This window comes from Melanotaenia boesemani (genome assembly GCF_017639745.1).
Source record: "Melanotaenia boesemani isolate fMelBoe1 chromosome 2 unlocalized genomic scaffold, fMelBoe1.pri SUPER_2_unloc_6, whole genome shotgun sequence".
Classification (NCBI taxonomy): Eukaryota; Metazoa; Chordata; class Actinopteri; order Atheriniformes; family Melanotaeniidae; genus Melanotaenia; species Melanotaenia boesemani.
Window position 1 is genome coordinate 46617 of NW_024580587.1, and position 20672 is coordinate 67288.

General features: G+C 44.2%; 1 long non-coding RNA gene and 1 pseudogene across 1 annotated transcript; both read left to right on the forward strand.

The window, feature by feature from the left end:
• The first annotated feature begins 2725 nt into the window (after positions 1 to 2725).
• On the forward strand, positions 2726 to 3334 carry LOC121636098. The gene is made up of 3 exons (XR_006009636.1): positions 2726 to 2787; positions 3048 to 3083; positions 3266 to 3334. It is a non-coding gene; the product is annotated as an uncharacterized LOC121636098 (long non-coding RNA).
• An 11585-nt stretch (positions 3335 to 14919) lies between these two features.
• On the forward strand, positions 14920 to 20028 carry LOC121636091 (annotated as a pseudogene).
• Positions 20029 to 20672: the final 644 nt, after the last annotated feature.

A 20672-nucleotide genomic window follows, 5' to 3' on the forward strand; every position in this document is an offset into this window, starting at 1 on the left:
AGTTTGTGGAAGTGTGTATGCTGCGTGGAGCACTGGCACTTTTTCAATATATGAATGCAACATCCTGAAGATGCAGAATGACAGAACTTTTATGCAGGTGTGGACAAAATACTGTAAACTAAGAATATTTTTTGCAAATATAAGTCTTAACACTTTATTTTTTATTATTATTAACAAAATGTTGATTAAATAAGTAGAAGGGGAATTTAAATCAAATCAATATTATGTCTGACCACCCTTTGCCTTCTAAACAGCATCAATACCTCTAAGTACACAAGTACAATGTCTTTAAAGGAACTTAGCATGTTGCTTGTGGTTAACTGCATTCACTTCTTGGAGGACTAACAATAAATATTCTGTGGCTATATCAGCACTTCCAGAGCTCCTCTTTCTTTAGACAGAAGATATTTTTGTATGACAAGAATTGTATGGTTGCGATTATCTTACTGTTGGGGTGAACCAAATGCCCATTAATGGGTAGCATGGTAGATGTGTATTTGCTTTTATTTTCCAGCAAAACAGACACCTTGTATTCTGTCTAAATGTATAATTCCATTTGCAGAAATGCAGCCTCAAACCTTCCAGGAACCTCCATCATACTTCAGTGTTGCCTGTAGCTGCATCAGCCTAAGAGGACTATATCTGGTGTATCTAGCATCTGTACATTACACGCTAGTGGACCTGTCTTCAAGTACAGAGCTTAAAATGTCTAAAAAGCCAACAAAAATAGTTAATTATACCATTTGCAGATATTACTTATATCATTCAAGTGCAGAAACTGATGTTTATGATAAATCTTGGGATGTGTTCGGCTGTGATGGCTACATATGATGTAGTCAAAACAGCAGGCAAAAGTTGCCTGGATTCATTGTCTGCATTCAAAGGTGCCTGAAGCTTTGGGACACAGCTCTCATTTTAACTTTCCTACACATCTTTTTTCTGTTGTTGTTCTGTCTGTTCTTGAACCTACATATGAGAATGATGATCTGTTTTGTATAGCTGGTTAAACTTGTGTATTACCCTAACAAATTACTAACTTTGTGCTAGTGAACACAGTACAAAAGACCAGTAAATGGACTGTACTTATATAATGCTCTACTAAACATATGATGACCTCTCAAAGCACTTTTACATTACACATCATATTCACCTATTCACACAGCACTTCTGTTGTTTGACGAAGTGGTTTTCATCTATCACACATTCATACCCCAATAGACAGCATTAGGACTTTAGTATGTAGTCGGGAGAAGTCTGTAATTGATGCACTGTCTACCACCAACTTCCTTTTTTTTTTTTTTTTTTTTTTAACCTGTCTTGTCCAGCATCGTTGCAAACAGAATGATTGTCTGGTTGCTGTCTGGTGCTGGGCAATTTTACTCTATCAAGCAGGGATTTATACTACATGTATAAAGTCCCTCTTGATGAAAAACTTTATTAAATCAGACTCTTAATGCTGGACTCGACCGGAGGGGACAGAGAGAGAGAGAGAGAAAAGAAAGTAGAGAGAAGAGGGAGGGGAGAGAGAGGGACAGAAAGGGTGTGGGGAGTGCGGGTGGGGACTTGAAACATCATACAGAAGACCATGTAATCCATACTACTTACAACATATATAGCTAAGATCATCCTAGCCAGTAGGTCATTACACAACTAGTTGATAATAGTAACAATAATAATAATAAGAGTAAGAGTAATAATAATAATAAGAACAGAAATAATTAAAAAAAAGAAACAAAATATGATAATAGATATAAGTGAAACTGCTGTATTCAAGAACACGCGCAGAGAAACCTGTGTGGATGTGTTGGAGAACTCGGCGACGCAAAGACTGTGTGGAGACGTTCAGGAAGGAGTGACCATGCAGAGTGATCATGCAGATGCCACCTCACTTGAACACAGGCCAGAGTCAGGCCAGCGGTCCCGAGACCCAGGCCACCAGCCCCCCCGCAGGCAACAGATCCCGACCGGTCCACAGAGACGACCACTCGCCCGCCCAGAAAGGCAGCAGCAGGAGACCCCAGCAAGAGCCGCCCCGCGGACACAGGGCAGCAGTCCCCGACCCCCCCGGGCACCGGCCGCCCGGGACAGACAGGGCAGAGGGCCCGGGCCCAGGAGCGCAGGGACACCCCCCCTCCCCACAGGCCGAGGGCCAGCACGCCACCCGGGGGGACCCGGCCCGCCCAGACGGCCACCACCAGAGGCCAACCACCAACTTCCTGATTGTTAGACAGCGGCTCTTCCTGGTGAGCTACAGCTGCCCAAGAACTGATGCAATTTTGAAGGTAGTTGACATCAAATATTGACAGTAGAACAGAATCAAGGTTCTCTTTCAGACAAGGAGAAAGCATTGTAATTATATTGTATATATATTTTGGTTAGATACATGACACTTAATGTCATACTTAATATAATATGGGTATTTGTGCATTATGTATCTTGCCACCTTTAAAAGAAAAAAAAAATAGTAAAATGTTTTTCACCTCTTTAAAACTGTTTATTCTCTTTTTTTTCTAATTGTACACTAGGGCCTGGAACTGCAACACCAACCACAGTCTCAAAATCCTCTCCAGTCTCCGGGTCACCTGGTAACAAATGCTTTATCTGTTTTTCACATTGCGATTTTTACATTGTGATTACATTTTTCATTGATAACTTTTTTGTCTGCCTGTACTCTAGATGCTGCAGTGACACCCCTTGACATGCTTTCAGAGTCCTTATGTCCTGGCCTTTTTCCCCCACCTTCTACACCTTCTCCACCATTGCCCCCCCTTCAAATGAAGCACAAAGGTAAGATGTCATAAATACCATCTGCTGGCAACAAACAACTTGAGAAAAAGAAGAATCCATTCAATTGTATGATCAGTATTTTGCTCAAAAACATCTTTACACTTGATATTTTCTTAACTTAAAAACTTTGCATTTCCCCTAGAGGATGCAAAAAGGCTTCCATTCTGAAAAATCAAACATGAGACACAATGTCTAAACTTTAATAACAACTTTTTACATGTCACATTGAGATAATTGTCCCTTTTTTTCTAATTCCCTAGGTGACAGCATACAGGGCCACGTAGTGGCCCCAGAAGGTAATGTTTATCATCTTTATTCATTCTGCATTGACAGTGTGTACAGTAATACATATATTAGGTGAAGCAGGTGCACACGTGTGTATAAACACAAACAGGAATTAATAATAATCATATTCATAATAATTGGTAATAGTAATAATACTATTAAAAACTAACTGCTCTTCTCTAACTCTTTTCAGACTGTGAATTCCATAAGAACATGGAAAGTTTTCCATACACTAAAGTTGTGTCGCGAAGGATTCGAAACGTAAGTGATTTAATTTCATGATTGTTTTTAGTTGATTAATGCACACTTTTGTTTAGCATGTCACAAAATATAAAAATAACCCCTCTTATAATACATCCGGACCAGACAGGTTTTATAAAAGGTTGACATTCATCTACTAACACGCGTAGACTAATAAACCTCATAGATTACTCTACTTTACATAATCTAGAATCCACAATCATTTCTCTAGATGCAGAAAAAGCCTTCGACAGGGTAAACTGGAAGTTTCTATTTGCAACACTAGACAAATTTGGGTTTGGATCTGCTTTGAGGTGGTGGAGGAATACAAGTACCTTGGAGTTCAGCTGGACAACAGACTTGAGTGGAAAAGCAACACTGAGTACATTTACAAGAAAGGTCAGAGCAGACTCTACTTCTTAAGGAAGCTGAGATCTTTTAACGTCTGCACCAAAATGTTGCAAATGTTCTACAGGTCTGTTGTTGAAAGTGCAATCAGCTTTGCAGCAATCTGCTGGGGCAGCGGCATCAGAACCAGAGACTTGAAAAGAATTAACAAACTGATCAAGAAAGCTGGTTCTGTGCTTGGAGTAACTCTGGAGCCGCTGGAGTTGATCATCAAAAAAAGAATTCTGTACAAGCTGACGAAGATAATGGAAGATCCTTCACACCCTCTACACAACGCCGTGACGAAACAACAGAGTGTGTTCAGTGGGAGGCTTGTTCAAGTCCGATGCAAGACAGAGAGATACAGAAGATCCTTCCTTCCAGCAGCTATCAGGCTGAAGAACAAAGCCCTTAATTAATTAATGTGATTGTTTTTTAAAAAAAAAAAAAAAAAAAAAAAAAAAAAAAAAATTACTACTACTACAATATTGAATTTCCCTTTGGGATTAATAAAGTATTTTTCATTCATTTTTCATTTCTTTCATAGAGTGGATTAAAATATTATATAATAACCCAAATGCATGTGTGAAAACCAACGATCAAACTTCTCCAAGCTTCCGCTTACAAAGAGGCACCAGACAGGGCTGCCCACTCTCCCCCTCACTTTTTGCCATTTTCATAGAGCCGTTAGCAGCTGCTATTAGACAAAATATAGAAATTAAAGGAATCCAGGGCAAAAATATAGAACATAAAATAAGTCTTTATGCAGATGATGTATTACTCTTCCTTCAGAACTCACAAACATCACTCTCTGAGACAATCACAGTTATTAATAAGTTCTCATCAATATCTGATTATTCTATTAACTGGTCTAAGACTACAGCCATGTCCATCAACTGTGACCTACAAAACATCCCTAATATCAAAATACAGACAGGAAACATTAGATATTTAGGTATAAATATTTCCCCCAGATTATCAGATTTAACAAAATTAAACTATGTTCGGCTACTAAAAACAATAGAAGATGATCTCTTACGGTGGAGGCGCTTACCCATCTCACTAATGGGGAGAGTTGCCACCATTAAGATGATGATTCTACCTAAAGTTAATTATTTATTTTCAATGATACCCACTAAACTCTCCACCAGTTGGTTTAAATCTCTGGACTCTTTCATATCCAAGTTTCTTTGGAAAAACAAGCCGTCACGTATCAGTCTTAAAACCTTACAGCAGACTAAAGATAGAGGAGGACTGGACCTACCAAACTTTAATCACTACTTTATAGCTAACAGGCTGCAGTACATCTCAAAGTGGCTCAAACCCAGTTATCTGGATGAGCCGTGGCTAGATGGGGAGCAGGCTTTGTGTGAGGACTTAGTCATCTCTGACCTGCCGTTCATCAGCTCAACCATTAAACCATATAAGTGCTTTAAAAGCCTTAACATCCGTTTTTCCTTAATGGCTTGGTGGGAATTCTGTAAGATAACCAAATCTTCCCTCTTTCCATGTAGACTTACACCCATCTGGAACAACCCTGACATCCTGCAGAACAAAAAGATGATAAACTTCACTCAATGGAAGACTAAAGGAATACAACAGTTAGGACAGATAATAGAAAATGGAAACTTTGTATCTTTCAACACAATTGTCTCACAGTATGGAATCAACAGCAATAAATTCTTAGAGTACCACCAACTAAAATCAATTATATGTAAGAAGTATACCCCTGTACAGTTAGACTTGCAGCTTCCTGTCAGAATAGCAGAATTCTTGAATCTTAATACTCCAAAATTATTATCAAAAATATATAGATTACTTGCAAAGCTAGAAGACAGGATATCTCTCCCAACTTCAAAATGGGAAGATGATTTATCTAATAACTTTGATCAGAAAAGATGGTCACAAATATGTTTAAACACGTTTAAAATGACTCAGAATTCAAATATACAACTAATACAATTCAAAATTCTCCATAGAACTCATTATACAGGACACAGGATGTTCAGGATGGGCCTTTCACCATCAGATATCTGCCCACACTGCTCTGAGAACACTTCTGATAGCTACATCCATGCGCTGTGGTCCTGCACACCTGTCCAAAGGTTCTGGATTAAGGTGTGTGAAGATCTCTCAAAATGGTTTAAAACCAGTTTTTCTGCAAACCCCACACTTTGCCTACTGGGCGACCTGGGTGACACTAACATAGGAATACACTCCATAAACTTGATCCTCGCAGTCTTATGCATCGCAAAGAAAACTATTCTTGTGAACTGGAAAGATAAGAATAATTTGTCTATCCAGCAGTTTAGAAATCTCCTGTTAGATCACATCAGCATTGAGACAATGTCTGCCTCCTCCAGGAACCAATCAGATGACTTTCATTCCCTCTGGTCCCCTGTGACTGGCTACATCACCTAATGTAGGTGGAGGATTGCGGCTTCGCTGGGATGGGGGTGGATATGGGTGGGGGGTCCCTGGTGGCTTCGGGTCTCCGGTTGTCTCCTGGGTGGGGATCTCGGCTGCTCCGCTGCTGGGTCGGCTGGGGGTTCCGGTCTGGGCGGGCGGCATTGGATGGGCCCCGGGGTGGGGCTGCCTCGTGGCGGTGGAGGGTGGCTGCCGGGGTGCCTGGGTCGGTGTCCGTCGGCCCCTGGCCGGGTGGCCGGTCGGGCCCGGGGTGGGCCGGGTGGGGGCCCCGGGCTCTGGGGTGTCGGGTCTCCCCCCTCTCCTGGGGGTGGGGGGTCTGCCGCTGCTGGGGGGAGCTGGGCCCGTCCGGATGTGCCGTGCCGGGGGTTGGTCCGTGCCCTGGTGCTTGGTCGCAGCCCCGGAACCTGGGTGGGGGTGTGTTTGTATATAGGTGGGTGTGTGTGTGTGTGTGTGTCCGTAGGTATGCTGGTGTGTGGGTGGGTGTAGAGGGATGTGTGTGCTGTATGTGTGTGTGGGTGTGTATGAAGGTCTAGGTGTGTGCGTGTATGTGTGTGTGAGTGGTGTGCGGGTGTGTGTGTGGAGGTCTATGTGGGATGTGTGTGTGGGTGTGTGTGAAGGTGTGTATATATGAGTGTGTGCACGTGGAGGTCGAGGTGTGTGTGGAGGAGTGAAGGAGTGGGTGGAGGCGTGAGTATGTATGGAGGTGCTTGTGTGTATATGCGGGTATGTATGTGAGTGCGTGTGTAGTGGTGTATGTGTATGGAGGGGTATGAGAGTGTGTGTGTATGTGGGCACCGGTGTGTGTGTTTATAGGTATGTGTGTGAAGTGTGTGTGTTGAGGTATGTGCACGTATTGAGGTGTTGGTGTGTGTGCGTTTGCAGGGGGTTAGGACGTGTCCTCTGGGGGGCGCCCTGGCCGGGTGTTGGGGGCGTGGGCCTGGGGTTCCCTTCGTTTGCCTCGCCCCCCTCCCACTCAGAAAGAGGAAATTGGCCCCTTGGGCTGGTGGCTGGCCCCTGGGGGGGTTCGTGGCGTGCCTGGGTTGGGGTGCCTGCTCCGGGCCTGTGACGCCCTTCGGGGCCGGCGGGGGACGGGGGCGCCCTAAGCCACTGGCGGGTCGTCTTCCAGGGGGGAGGCTTACTCCCCTCTGGACCTACATCTCCTGACCCCTCCCCTCCCCCACTCTTCACTACATACACAGGTAGGGCTGTGGGAGGTGTGCTTGTTGCGCTGGGCGGGGCAGGGGGGTCATCATAGTGGCCCTGTTGCTTCGCCGAGCGGCAGCATGCCTCCCAGCTTTTAATTCCACTTAGTCACTGAGCACAAATAACATTTGCAACATACAAACACGTTTTGGGGGGTGGAACATGCGAGGTCAGGTGGGTGGGACTGCTCAGGTGGCCCCACCCCCTCCTCAATGCAGTTACTGCCCCCCAATTTTAACCCTCTTTTTTTAATTGCAAACAGCACATAATATATTCCCTCACTAGTGGGGGAGGGAGGGGGGATGGGGTCTTCAAGCGCCCCTGTCTCCATGGATGGCCCGGGGGCGGGGCGGGCCGGGTGGCCTGTCGCGTTGGCCCGGGGCGTAGGCGGGCTGTCCCGGGGGGTTTTGGCTGCTGGCCCTGGGGGGAAGGTGCTGTTTTGGGGGTGGGGAGTGGGGGGGCGGGGGCGGGGTGGGGGGTTGGGGGCCTGGCTCGTGTCTCCTCGCCTCCTGGCTGGGGCTGTCCCCCCGTGGCGTGGGGTGGCGGGAGGATGGTGGTGGGGGGATGGTGTTTGTGTGTGTGTGTGTTGGGGGGGGGGGGGGTGGTGTGTGGGTGGGAGAGTGGTGTGGGTGTGGGGGGGATGGGTGGTGGAGGGATGGTGTGTGGGAGGGTGGGGTGTGTGGAGGTGGATGTGTGGTGTGTGGGAGGGGGGGTGGTGTGGGTGTGGGAGGATGAATGGTGGAGGGATGATGTATGTGTGGGAGGATGGGGTATGTGTGGGAGAATGTATGGTGCAGGGATGGGGGAGTGTGTGGGAGGATGGATGGTGGAAGGATGGTGTGTGTGCGGGAGGATGGATGGTGTATGGGAGGGAGGATGGTGTGTGTGTGGGGGAGTGGTGTATGTTTGGGAGAGTGGGTGATGGAGAGGTGGTGTGTGTGTGTGGGAGGATGGGGTACGTGAAGGTGGATGTTTGGTGTAGGAGAATGATGTATGTGTGGGAGGATGGGTAGTGAAAGGAAGGTGTGTGTGTGTGTGTGTATGGGAGGTGTGAAGGTGGATGAATGGTGTGTGAGAGGGAGGATGGTGTATGTGTGGGAGGATGAGTGGTGGACGGATGATGTGTGTGTGGGAGGATGGGATAGGTGTGGGAGAGTGTATGATGGAAGGATGGTGAGTGTGTGGGAGGAAGGATGGTGTGTGTGTGGAAGGATGGATGGTGGAAGGATGGTGTGTGTGTGTGGGAGGACAGAGTATGTGAGGGTTGAATGGTGTATGCGTGGGAGGATAAATGGAGGAGTGGAGAGTGTGTGTGTTTGTGTGTGTGTGTGTTGGTCTGGGGGGGGCAGGACTGGTTCTCGGGGTGTGCGGCTGGGCGCTGGGGTGTGGGGCTGGCCTCTGGTGGTGGCCGTCTGGGCGGGCCGGGTCCCCCCGGGTGGCGTGCTGGCCCTCGGCCTGTGGGGGAGGGGGGTGTCCCTGCGCTCCTGGGCCCGGGCCCTCTGCCCCGTCTGTCCCGGGCGGCCGGTGCCCGGGGGGGTCGAGGACTGCTGGCCTCGGCCCGCCGGGGCCGGTGCCCTGTGTCCGCAGGGCGGCTCCTGCTGGGGTCTCCTGCTGCTGCCTTCCTGGGCGGGCGAGTGGTCGTCTCTGTGGACCGGTCGGGATCTGTTGCCTGCGGGGGGGCTGGTGGCCTGGGTCTCGGGACCGCTGGCCTGACTCTGGCCTCTGTTCAAGTGAGGTGGCATCTGCATGATCACTCTGCATGGTCACTCCTTCCTGAACGTCTCCACACAGTCTTTGCATCGCCGTGTGGCCGAGTTCTCCAACACATCCACACAGGTTTCTCTGCGCGTGTTCTTGAATACAGCAGTTTCACTTATATCTATTATCATATTTTGTTTCTTTTTTTAATTATTTCTGTTCTTATTATTATTATTACTCTTACTCTTATTATTATTATTGTTACTATTATCAACTAGTTGTGTAATGACCTACTGGCTAGGATGATCTTAGCTATATATGTTGTAAGTAGTATGGATTACATGGTCTTCTGTATGATGTTTCAAGTCCCCACCCGCACTCCCCACACCCTTTCTGTCCCTCTCTCTCCCCTCCCTCTTCTCTCTACTTTCTTTTCTCTCTCTCTCTCTCTGTCCCCTCCGGTCGAGTCCAGCATTAAGAGTCTGATTTAATAAAGTTTTTCATCAAGAGGGACTTTATACATGTAGTATAAATCCCTGCTTGATAGAGTAAAATTGCCCAGCACCAGACAGCAGCCAGACAATCATTCTGTTTGCAACGATGCTGGACAAGACAGGTTTAAAAAAAAAAAAAAAAAAAAAAAAAAAAAAGACAGATTCAACGTCAGGTTGGCATTGGCTAACACTGTAAAAACCTGCTTTAACACATCTAAGTGTTCTTGCCAAGAGCCGGTGTGGATTACAACGTCATCCAAATATGCCCTACAGTTTGGGATGTCTCGGAACAGCATGTCCACCAAGCGCTGAAAGGTGGCCGGGGCATTGCACATCCCAAATGCCATGACAGTGTACGGAAGGAAGTGATCGGGGGTCACAAAAGCAGAAATTTCTGCTGCTCTGTCTGTAAGGGGTATCTGCCAATACCCTTTCAATAAATCGAGTTTACTAACTTACTTTGCAATACCAACCGCGTCTACACAATTATCAACACGCGGCAGAGGGTACGCATCAGGGACAGTTCTAGCATTTACCTTTCTATAATCTGTGATAAATCTTGGAGTTCCATCCGGTTTAATTTCCACTATGCAGGGTGAACTCCAAGCACTGCTGCTGCTTGTTGCCAATCCATTTTCAAGTAAATACGTAATCTCACTTTTCATCAAGGCGCTCTTGGTGGGATTCGTTCTATACGGGTGTTGCTTAATAGGACGTGCATCCTCAACAATAATGTCGTGCTTGAGAATGTGGGTTTGGGTCGTAACGTCATTAAATAAGCACAGGTTCTGGGATACTTAGGAAAGAATTTCCTCCCGCTGAGCAGTCTCTAAATGCTGCAAGTAACGCTTTCAACATTTCTGAGTTTGGCAGTCATGGTTTCATGAGAGTTTCTATGCGGGTGGACAGACCGATTTCTGATCAGAGTCTGTTATCACTAGAGCCATTTCACATTGTCACCGAGGCGGAGCGGCGTCACGGATCACATACACTTTCAGCATATTGATATGTCATACCCGGGTTTTCCGGGGTAGCTATCACATAGCCAGTATCACTAAGTCGGGCCTGAACCACATATGGGCCCGAAAAACGTGCGGACAAGGCGGTACGGTTTAGGGGTAACAGCACTAAAACCTTTTCTCCCACCTGAAATTTTCTCTCTACCGCCTTTTTATCAAATCTGCGCTTCATCTTAGCTTGCGAGACTTTTAGGTTATCCTCGGCAAACTTTCGAGCGTGCAGCAGTCTTTCTCGAAATCGGGAAACGAAGTCTAGTACGTTTCTCTTCGGAGACCTCTGTTCAGTCAACAACCCTTCCTTCAGTATTTTTAAAGGTCCCCGAAGTCTATGATCGAATATATGTTCCGCAGGGCTAAATTCTAAGAATTCTTGCATTGCCTGATGTGCAGCAAACAGAGCATACGGGAGTCCCTCATCCCACTGGTTAAATTCTTTGCAACAATATTTACGCAGCATAGCCTTTACAGTCTGATGCCATCGTTCTAAAGCACCCTGGCTCTCAGGATGGTACGCACTGGAGGTAATCTACTGAATTCCTAAATCTCGCAACACATGCTGGAATATGGCAGACTTAAAGTTCATTCCTTGGTCTGTTTGAATAACGCGAGGGAGACCAAAGGAGGAGAAAAACTTAACTAAAGCTCTAGTTACCGTTTTAGCCGTGATGCTTCGTAACAGGATTGCTTCCGGGTAGCGAGTGGCAGTGCACATTAGGGTTAACATGAATCTGTGTCCGGCTCGAGTTCTTGGCAAAGGCCCCACACAGTCAATTATCAGTTTTTCGAAAGGTTCCCTTATAGCCGGTATGGGGTGTAAAGGAGCAGGCGGAACTACCTAATTTGGTTTTCCCATTATCTGGCATACATGACAACTATTTATGTATTTCACTATGTCAGCTTTGAGCAGGGGCCAAAAGAAATGCTTCAGCACTCCGTTTTGTTAATGCCCAAATGTCCCGACCACAGGTCGTCATGAGCTAATTTCAACACCGACTCATGATACGCGGCTGGCAGAACAACTTGATTTATAACGTTACAATCTTCTCCAGGTATAACGACAGAGCACCACTTCCGCATTAAAAGACCACAGTCTAAATAAAACAAGCCCGTCCGAGCTTCCGCTCTGTCAGCACTTACCACCTTGGCGAAGCATTGGCGCAAAGTGGGATCCTACCTCTGCGCAATTATCAGCTGGTCTCGTGTAAGTGGAAGCAGAGACACCGGGGGAAGCCCCAGGGATTTCTGATCTTTTACGTCAGGACTCCCGGTTCCTCTCCCCATGGTGTTCCCTTCTTCTCCATCTGAAAAAGGCAAACAGGAAAACTATCAAAGTGGTCCACCTCAGCGATATGGGTTTCTTTCTGTGTGCCTCTGTTTGGGAACGCGTTTTTATGCGCGTTACCGCTGCAGTCGGGGGGGCGATGTTTCCCAGCGGTACATGCAATACTTCCAGCATCGGGACTACATGTCCGCCAGCAATATCATTCCCCAATAACACAGTGACATTCTCTATCAGGAGTTCCGTACATATTGCCATAGGGAATATTCCCTCAACTGAACCAGTTTTTATATGCACATTGTGCACCGCTCGGGGAGCGTAACCCATTTCTACTCCTCGTAGCATTACATCGTATCCAGCATATGAAATCTCAGAAAACGGTAAAGCACTCGACAGGATAAGGGTTTGTGAAGCACCCGTGTCCCGTAATATTGACACTTCCCTCTCATCCTCAACTTTGCCTGTCAGGGATACTTTCCCCGACATCACATATGGCTTGAAACAAGGATCGACAGATCCATCGTTGACTTTTGGTACAGATTGGGTCGTTTTTACAAGCCCCACTCCTTTTTGTGAGATGCCATTCTGTTCCTTCTGTTTAAGTTTTTGACAGTTTGCAATGTAATGACCGGGTTTATGGCAATAAAAACACACTCGTCCTCATTTTTCTTTGAGCAAACTATCTCAAAGGACCTTTTAACGGGTGTCCTCTCATTAAACTGAAACACAGCTTTATGTGTCAGTACATATTCATCTGCCAGAGTTGCAGCAGTATTCACCGTCTCTACTCAGTGTTCATTTAAATGGACCACAAGTCCCTGTGGTAACCGATTTTTGAATTCCTCTACCAAAATCAGTTCTCTCAATTTCTTGAAGGTAGTAACACCACAAGCTGCACACCACCGATCAAAGAGAATACTCTTTTCACGTGCATATTCTCCAAAAGTTTGGGAGGCTTCCTTCCTGTGCATCCGGAATTTCTATCTGTATGCCTCGGGGACTAATGCATAAGCATTTAGAACCGTGGCTTTCACAACATCATAATCCTGGCTTGCCGCAAGAGGGAGCGCTGTACTAACAAAGGCCAGTAATCTCTTGGCCAGTTTAATGCATGCGCAATGCTTTCGAAAGGCGGAAAATAACAGTCCACATCTGATTCCCTGAACATTGGCACCAAAGAAATGGATTTGGATGTGTCAAACAGGGCCGCTGGACGCTGTGAACCTCCCGGCACCCCAGAGGTCCTGGTGTTTTTGGGTCTGCTTGGCTGCTCAGCGCTAGTTGCCGCAAGCGTACCGCTGTGTCGGCTTCTATCTCCAGCCTGCGAACATCGAGCTATAATTGCTGCTGGTGGGCCTTCTCTTGAGCCTCAAACTGAAGTTTTGCCAACTTCAGCTTCAAATGGGCTTCAACGGGGGAAGCTCCTGTACCGCCCTCAGATAACTGAGGGTCAAACCAAGGAAGAGTGACAGGCATCGCAAAGCCGCCCTTTTCCTCAGACGCCTCAGACTGAGCTTCCTTCCCCCCATCGTCTGCTTCCACGCAGCGCGACGGCCCCGCCACAACGGGTTCTTCTGCAGCATAACCGTCAGCCATAGCTGACCCCGTAAGCACACCTCTTTCCAGCAGCCCGGCCAGGACCACAGCTCTCAACTCCTTTTTCTTAGACTGCCACGGGATATCAAAGTGATCCGCTATCACCGTTAAATCATCTTTGCGACAGGCATTAACCTGATCCCAGGTCGGGTCCTCAAGGAACCGTCCCAGATCAAAGGGAGCCCTTTTTAAAGGCATGTCGCCACCCAAATCAATATTTTGCTTAACTTACCAGCTTAACAGTACACTTAACAGCACAATGCCACAACTCTAATGGTTACTTACCGTCCGTGATTGAAGTGCACACCGAAGGGCAACAAAACGCGAGAAGATATCACAATAATCCCCCACTGAATGACTCAGATCTCCCCGACGAGCCCCCACTATGTTACGTCTTAGCTAGTCTAGGGGATAAGGACGGAACACAGAGCGAGACGACCACTGGATAAAGCTAAAATAACACAATTTATTTGTCGTACACATAAACAAAATCGGGTTCCACAAACAAATAAATCTTACCCAAGTGTCGACTAAAGCAAAAGAAACAAACAACAAAATATAAACAAACTGAAAATGTCCCTTAAAGGGTTAACCAGTTACTCTTAGCACTTAATCAAGTCAATTTAATAACCCTAACCTAACCCTAACCCTAACCCAAACAAGCTGTCCCACAGTCCAACTTGTTGGCAAACTGCGTACTAATGTCCACAGTCTGCCCCGGTCGTAGGAGCAGGTGAGTCTTTAACAGGCGACGTCCTCAGGGATTGGCTGGTCTTCCCGGTAGCAACCTCGTCTGTTAACCAATACTGGATCGAGGAGGCGGGAATTCGATCCGTCAATCATCATTATGCCGGCTGCAGCTCCTTAATGTAATCAGGTCCTTGGCAGCAGAGCTGTCAGCCGTAACAATGATCATCTGACACTGTGCTGTCTTCTCAGTGAGAATAAAGAGTGCATTTCATGTTTAATGTGTAATAATTGTGTGTGCGCCTCACAGCCAGTACTCATGGATGCGTGTTAACATCTTCACTTAACATAAAGAGAGAAAATTGATCAGTTTAATTTACATTTAGTCTGTGGATTTCATTAAGGCGTAGTATGTGGAAAAATGAAGTTAGATGGTTTAGTTTTGTCGTTCAGAAACACACACCTGACAGAAAGCAGTTTGATAGATTAGGTTGTTTGAATATATTAAAGGTTTCTTCTTTCAGACAAAAGTTAAGGTGGAAGATGTTTATTGTTTTTTCTTTACCTGGTGTTTTATCTCGTCAGGCTTGACGACTTAAAACACCAGATGTTTCATGATCTAATGGAGTCATTTTGCTTTTTGATTGAAGCAGTTCTCTTTTTGTTATTCTGTTCAACCCACAATTTTACAAATTTGTCCAAAAAAGTTAATATAATGAAAAACTTTTGACTAAGTAACTGTGCACACACATTTACTTTTAGTTTAAAATTTTTCATAACCTATATGTTCTGATGATCTTCTACAGGTAACTGTGAAATGGATCTAAGTGGAAACAAGGTAATAGATTTATATATTTTACAGGAAGCAGTGGGAAGCAGTATTTGTTTTTCCCCTAAACACTAACTTATTTTTCTTTTCATCATTTACAGCAGTCAAGGATTCTCACTGAGGAACATAAAAATGAAAAACTTCCAGAAGAAACAGAGATACTGCTCTGCAAACTTCACCTCCAGGAGAGTTATCAACAGAAGATGTCACCAGCAGATTTTCTTAAAATAGGTCCACCGGTGAAACAGAACAATGAAACATGTCAGAAAGATTTAGCTCAAACGTTTCTTCAAATGTTGATGATGTTAGATTACAGAGCTAGATATATTCCTGCAAGACAAGACAGCTCTGAGGTGAGCCATTCAGAGGCTCTCCCAGAGGCTGAGAGTATTGATGCAGATGACGAGGATGCTTTTTGGGCCAACAGTGAAGATTTTCCTCAATCAAAACAGACTCATGTGCACCCAATGGATGTCCAAATGGCAGTATTTCACTGCTCAGACAGCTTTCTTAAGCAGAATATGATCACAAAGTTGTCACAGTGTCAGTATGCCCTACCTTTGCTTGTTCCTGATCCTGTCTCAATGGATATTGAGTGTCCTCTGTGGACACTCAGAAAAATAACCAAAACATGGAAGAAAACTCAAGGTGATCTTAAAACTGTCACTATGAAGAGCATGCCAGTCTGCAAAGCTGAGACACCCTTGGTGTCATTTTTCCGTCTGGGTTCACTGTCTCTGTCTAAATCTCAGCTGATGAACACTTTGATCAACGACCGTCACAGCACCTTCTTCCACAGAAACTGTCCAGGTAGCACCTAATCTCGTCATTTGATGGATGGTGTGGCAGAGATTACCTGGTACTGTCCTGCCGGAAGACCCAATGATTCATTCACTGACTGCGTTGCCTTCTGTAATCTCCACGGTGATTCTCTGTTGATTGAAAAGCAGCGTGAAATACTGACTGAAAAATCTTCAGTCATTGTTCTTCTGCTGCCAACTCTGGAGAAAAGTGAAAAAAGTTGGACAGTTGTTTCATCCCTTCTGAAGTCCACAAAACCTCTGATTTGTCTCATTGCTGATAATGATTGTGAAGTAGATCAGATAAAAGGAAAATACAAACTGGGTTTGAAGGACAGAAGCCAGTCAGATGTTTCTGAAGAGCTGAAACAGATTATTGGAAAGAATTTCTCTGGACCACATACAACCTTCCAGCTTGAATCTTTGGCCGAGGTCTCTGGGATCAGAGTGGATGAAAACGACTCAGTCTGCCAAAAAGGGAAATCTGCTGCCATGGAAATAGTGAAAATGATTGAGGGGATGGATCTTTCCAAGATCAAAGAGAAATTTCTCCCTTGTCAAGGCCAACTTTGGCATAACTGGTGCAGAATAAACAAAGAGCAGTATCACCTCAGAGGAGACATTGAGAAAGAAAAAGAAAAAAAGGGAAAACAACTGATGGAAATACGACAGAAACAGCGTGATGCTTCCCGTAGTGAACTGATGAAGTCATTCACTAAAAGCCTCCTGAATCTGCCATCTAAAGACAAAGAATATTTCCTGAAGTGGACTCAGATCCTAATAGATGGCTTCTCCACTGATGATCTCTCTTCAATTCTCCAAAACTATGATAAAATGTGGTCTGCGGTCTTGGATCTGAAGAGGAAAGACAATAAATCTGCAGAGTTAAAAGAAAAACAAGCAGAACTTGAACAGTTGTCAAAAAAGCTGCAGTCAGCAACTTTTGGCATGGAGCACATCTTCAGAGAAATGGGACAGATCTACGAAGCCCATGAGTCTCAGAAGACACAAATAGTACGCCGACACACTGACTGGGTTAAATACCCTGAGCTGGCAGCAGATCTGATGATATCAGGATACCCCATGGAGCTAATGGACGGTGATACAGGTCATGTTCCATTAACATGGATCTCTAGTCTTTTACAGGAAGTCATCAACAAACTGGGTGACCAGAGAGTGTTTGTGTTGTCAGTGTTGGGCGTACAAAGCAGTGGGAAATCAACAATGCTGAATGCCATGTTTGGATTGCAGTTTGCAGTGAGTGCTGGCAGGTGCACCAAGGGTGCCTACATGCAGCTGCTCAAACTTTCTGATGAAATCAAGAACGACTACAAGTTTGACTATGTTCTGGTTGTGGACACTGAAGGACTGCATGCTCTTGACTTGGCCGGTAACACCACTCTTCATCACGACAATGAGCTGGCAACATTTGTTGTTGGTGTGGGAAACATGACATTGATCAACATCTTTGGTGAGAATCCAGCTGACATGCAAGATGTCCTGCAGATTGTTGTTCAGGCCATCATGAGGATGAAGAATGTTAAGCTCTCCCCAAGTTGTGTGTTTGTTCACCAGAATGTCACAGATGTTGCAGCTGTAGAGAAAAACATGGACGGAAAGAGACGGTTGCAGGAAAAACTGGACAAGATGGCTCAACTAGCTGCAGAGGAAGAGGTGTGTGACGTTAAGTGTTTCAGTGATGTCATTGCATTTGATGTGCAGAAGGATGTGAAATACTTTGCCCAGTTATGGGAGGGAAGTCCACCAATGGCGCCTCCAAATCCTGGTTATAGTGAGAGTGTCCAAGAACTGAAGAACATCATCCTGTCTAAGGCTTCAAAGTCTAAAGGAAACACTCTGTCACATTTCAGCACCAAAATCCAGGATCTGTGGAACGCACTGATGACTGAACACTTTGTGTTTAGCTTCAAAAACACTCAAGAAATTGCAGCATACAGAAGACTTGAGGTCCAGTATGGTAACTGGACCTGGACCCTCAGGAGTGAGATGCTGAAAATTAAAAACCAGCTTCATCCTAAAGTTGAAAAGGGACAGCTGGACAAGATTGAGAACATCTATCTTTCTAAAGAAATTAACAAAACATATGAAGAATTAAAAAAACAAATGATGTCTTACTTTGAGGATGACAAAGACAAAGAAATCTTGGTTCAGTGGCGGGGCCAGTTTGAAAACAAAATTAAAGAGTTTCATGAGGAGCACATTAGAGAAGTGAAAAGAAAATTGGATGAAGTAATCCAGCAGAAGAATGCTCGGAAAAAGCTTGACAAGAAGAAAACAGAGTTTGAGAACAACCTGCTGCAAAAGAGCAAAGAGCTTGCACATCAGTTAAAAGATGTTATAGAAAATGAGGAAGAACTCAAAGCACAGTTTGACTCTGTTTGGAGTAACTGGGTAGCTGAACTAATTTCAGATACTATACCCATTAAGGACATCAACCTGGAAGACGATCAGTTTAATGTCCTTCAAGAGCTTGGGATTGAATGGGATCTCATCATTAAGTCAAGAGAAAAAGGGAGATACAAAGAACTGTCAGAAGTTGGGAATTACTTTGGTTATATAACCTTAATGAAGTGTTTAGGAGTGGCAAAGGCATTAGATTATGTCCAAGAGAAAACACGTTTAAAAGTGAGTCTTTTAACCCATGATGACCAGGAAGTAATCAGATGCTTCATCAACAATGTGGAACAGGAATCACTGAAGGCCATTCAGACCAAACCTGTAGCAACACAAGGCTACACTTCAACTTATCTACAAGAACTGGCCAAACATGTTCAAAAGAAAGTGACGGAATTTGAATCAGAGCAAAAGTATATCTTCAAGAAGGAGTTTACAGTTAATCTCTTACTGTATGTTTTTGACAGAGCAACAAGTTGGCTTTCAGAGTCACACAAGACGTACAAAAAAAACAATAATGTACTCACCTATTTGAACAGCAAGAAAAATGAATATTACAACATTTTCAAAAGCTACTGCCAGGGAAGCTCATCTGCTGTGGTGTTTGGAGAAATGATGTGTGAAAGACTGAAGGTTTCAGCTGCTGAAGCCGTCATTGATCAGACTGCAGTTGATCTCGCTGGAGAAATGAGATGCAGTCTCCCAGCATTCAATGGGAACAGACTGAACCTGGAGAAACATGTGTTGATGTCACTTGCAGAGAAAGAAGACTTCAGTAAATACAAAACCTACATCCAAAATCCAAGGAAGCAAGTAGAGGCTTTTATAAAAGAAGAAGTGAAAGAATTCATGTTCACAAAGGAGAAAGAAAAAGCACTGAAAATACTGAAAAAAAATGTAGATGACATTGACAAGTTTGTCAGACAAGCTTTATTTGAAGCAACAGACAAAGTGAAGAAGCAGGAAGGAAACACAGACATGTGGGTAAAGGTGTTTTCCTCCTCACTGAACAACAAGCTGACACTTGATACCATTTTTTCTCAAAACTTCAGAGACATCAACAATTTTGACTTTCTTAAAGAAAAGTTAGAGAAAGGCCTTGAAACATTCACTACGAAGATGAGCCGCCTCCCACTGGATAAAGTGATGGAGTGCAGGCAGACACCTGATCAAATCCTCATTGATCAGCTGTGTAACTGCTGCTGGGAACGCTGTCCCTTCTGTGCAACTGTTTGCACCAACACCCTGAAGGACCACAGTCCTGATAAACACAATGTTCCTTTTCATCGACCCTCTGGAGTTAAAGGATGGCACACAAGAGACAAAATGGATCTGGCCATTGATTTCTGCACCACATTAGTTGGAAGTGACAAAAAATTCTACCCCAATCGTGACTCAAAGAAGTTGGTTCCTTATAAACAGTATCCGACTGCTGGGGATCCGTATGCTTCATGGAGGATTACTGCTGATGAATCTAAGCTAACATACTGGAAATGGTTTGTATGTCACTTTCAGAAGGAACTGGAGGATTTCCATAACTTGAAATTCCAGGGTAAAGGAGAAGTTCCCAATGAATGGAAAAAGTACAGCAAAGAAAAAGCAATTGAAAGTCTGGATGAAATGTGCAAGCAGTGAGAAAACTGTAACTGTTCTTAAAATTAGTAAAAAGTGTCCATTACAAAGAAAAATATGCCTTGAATAGCATCTGATCCAATATCAGTGGCAACACATCTAATTGATCAATATATTCTCAATCTTTTTTTAAATAAAATATTATAAATGTTAGAAACACTGTGATGAGAAGATCACATAAAAAGATCTAAAAGAGAAAACAATGTTATCTTTTATTTAGTTTTAAAATACATCTAACATATTTGGTCATTTAAAGGTTGTTTTTCAGCTAAACATTTTTATCTTTTTCAAGATTATAGAGATGCATGACATGATGTTTTTCGTAAATAATATCAAGATTTCTTTTTTCTTTTTTTTTTTACCTTACATTGTTGACCAAACATTAATTAATGTCATGAACCTTATATGTATTACTTCTTATCTTTGTAATGTGTGAAAAGTAACTGTTTTACTTGATTTTTTAAATAATCTTATTATTTCCATATTTGAAAATTCATGTTCCTTACCTGAATAGATTTTCTCTGCAACATAATCAACTATTGTGTTATGTGGTAACTGTCTGGAAATGTCTAGAAATATATATATATATCATATGTAATAACCACAAATCAGGGCTGCAATATAATCAATTATATGTTTCTGTGTCATTCGGCTTAAATTTCTTCCAGGATCTCAATATTCTGTGTATGTTCTCCTGTAGCCTGATGAACATGAAACTCTTGTGATTGACTTGTTAATGTTAGTCTGTAGTTAGGCCTCCAATCATCACTCGGAATGGTACTAAGTCTGAAATATGTCTGCATTAGAGCCAGGAGCAGTGTTGCCACAGTTACCTTGAAAAAATAATCTGATTACTGATTACACCTTTAAAAAGTAACTTAGTTACTTTACTAA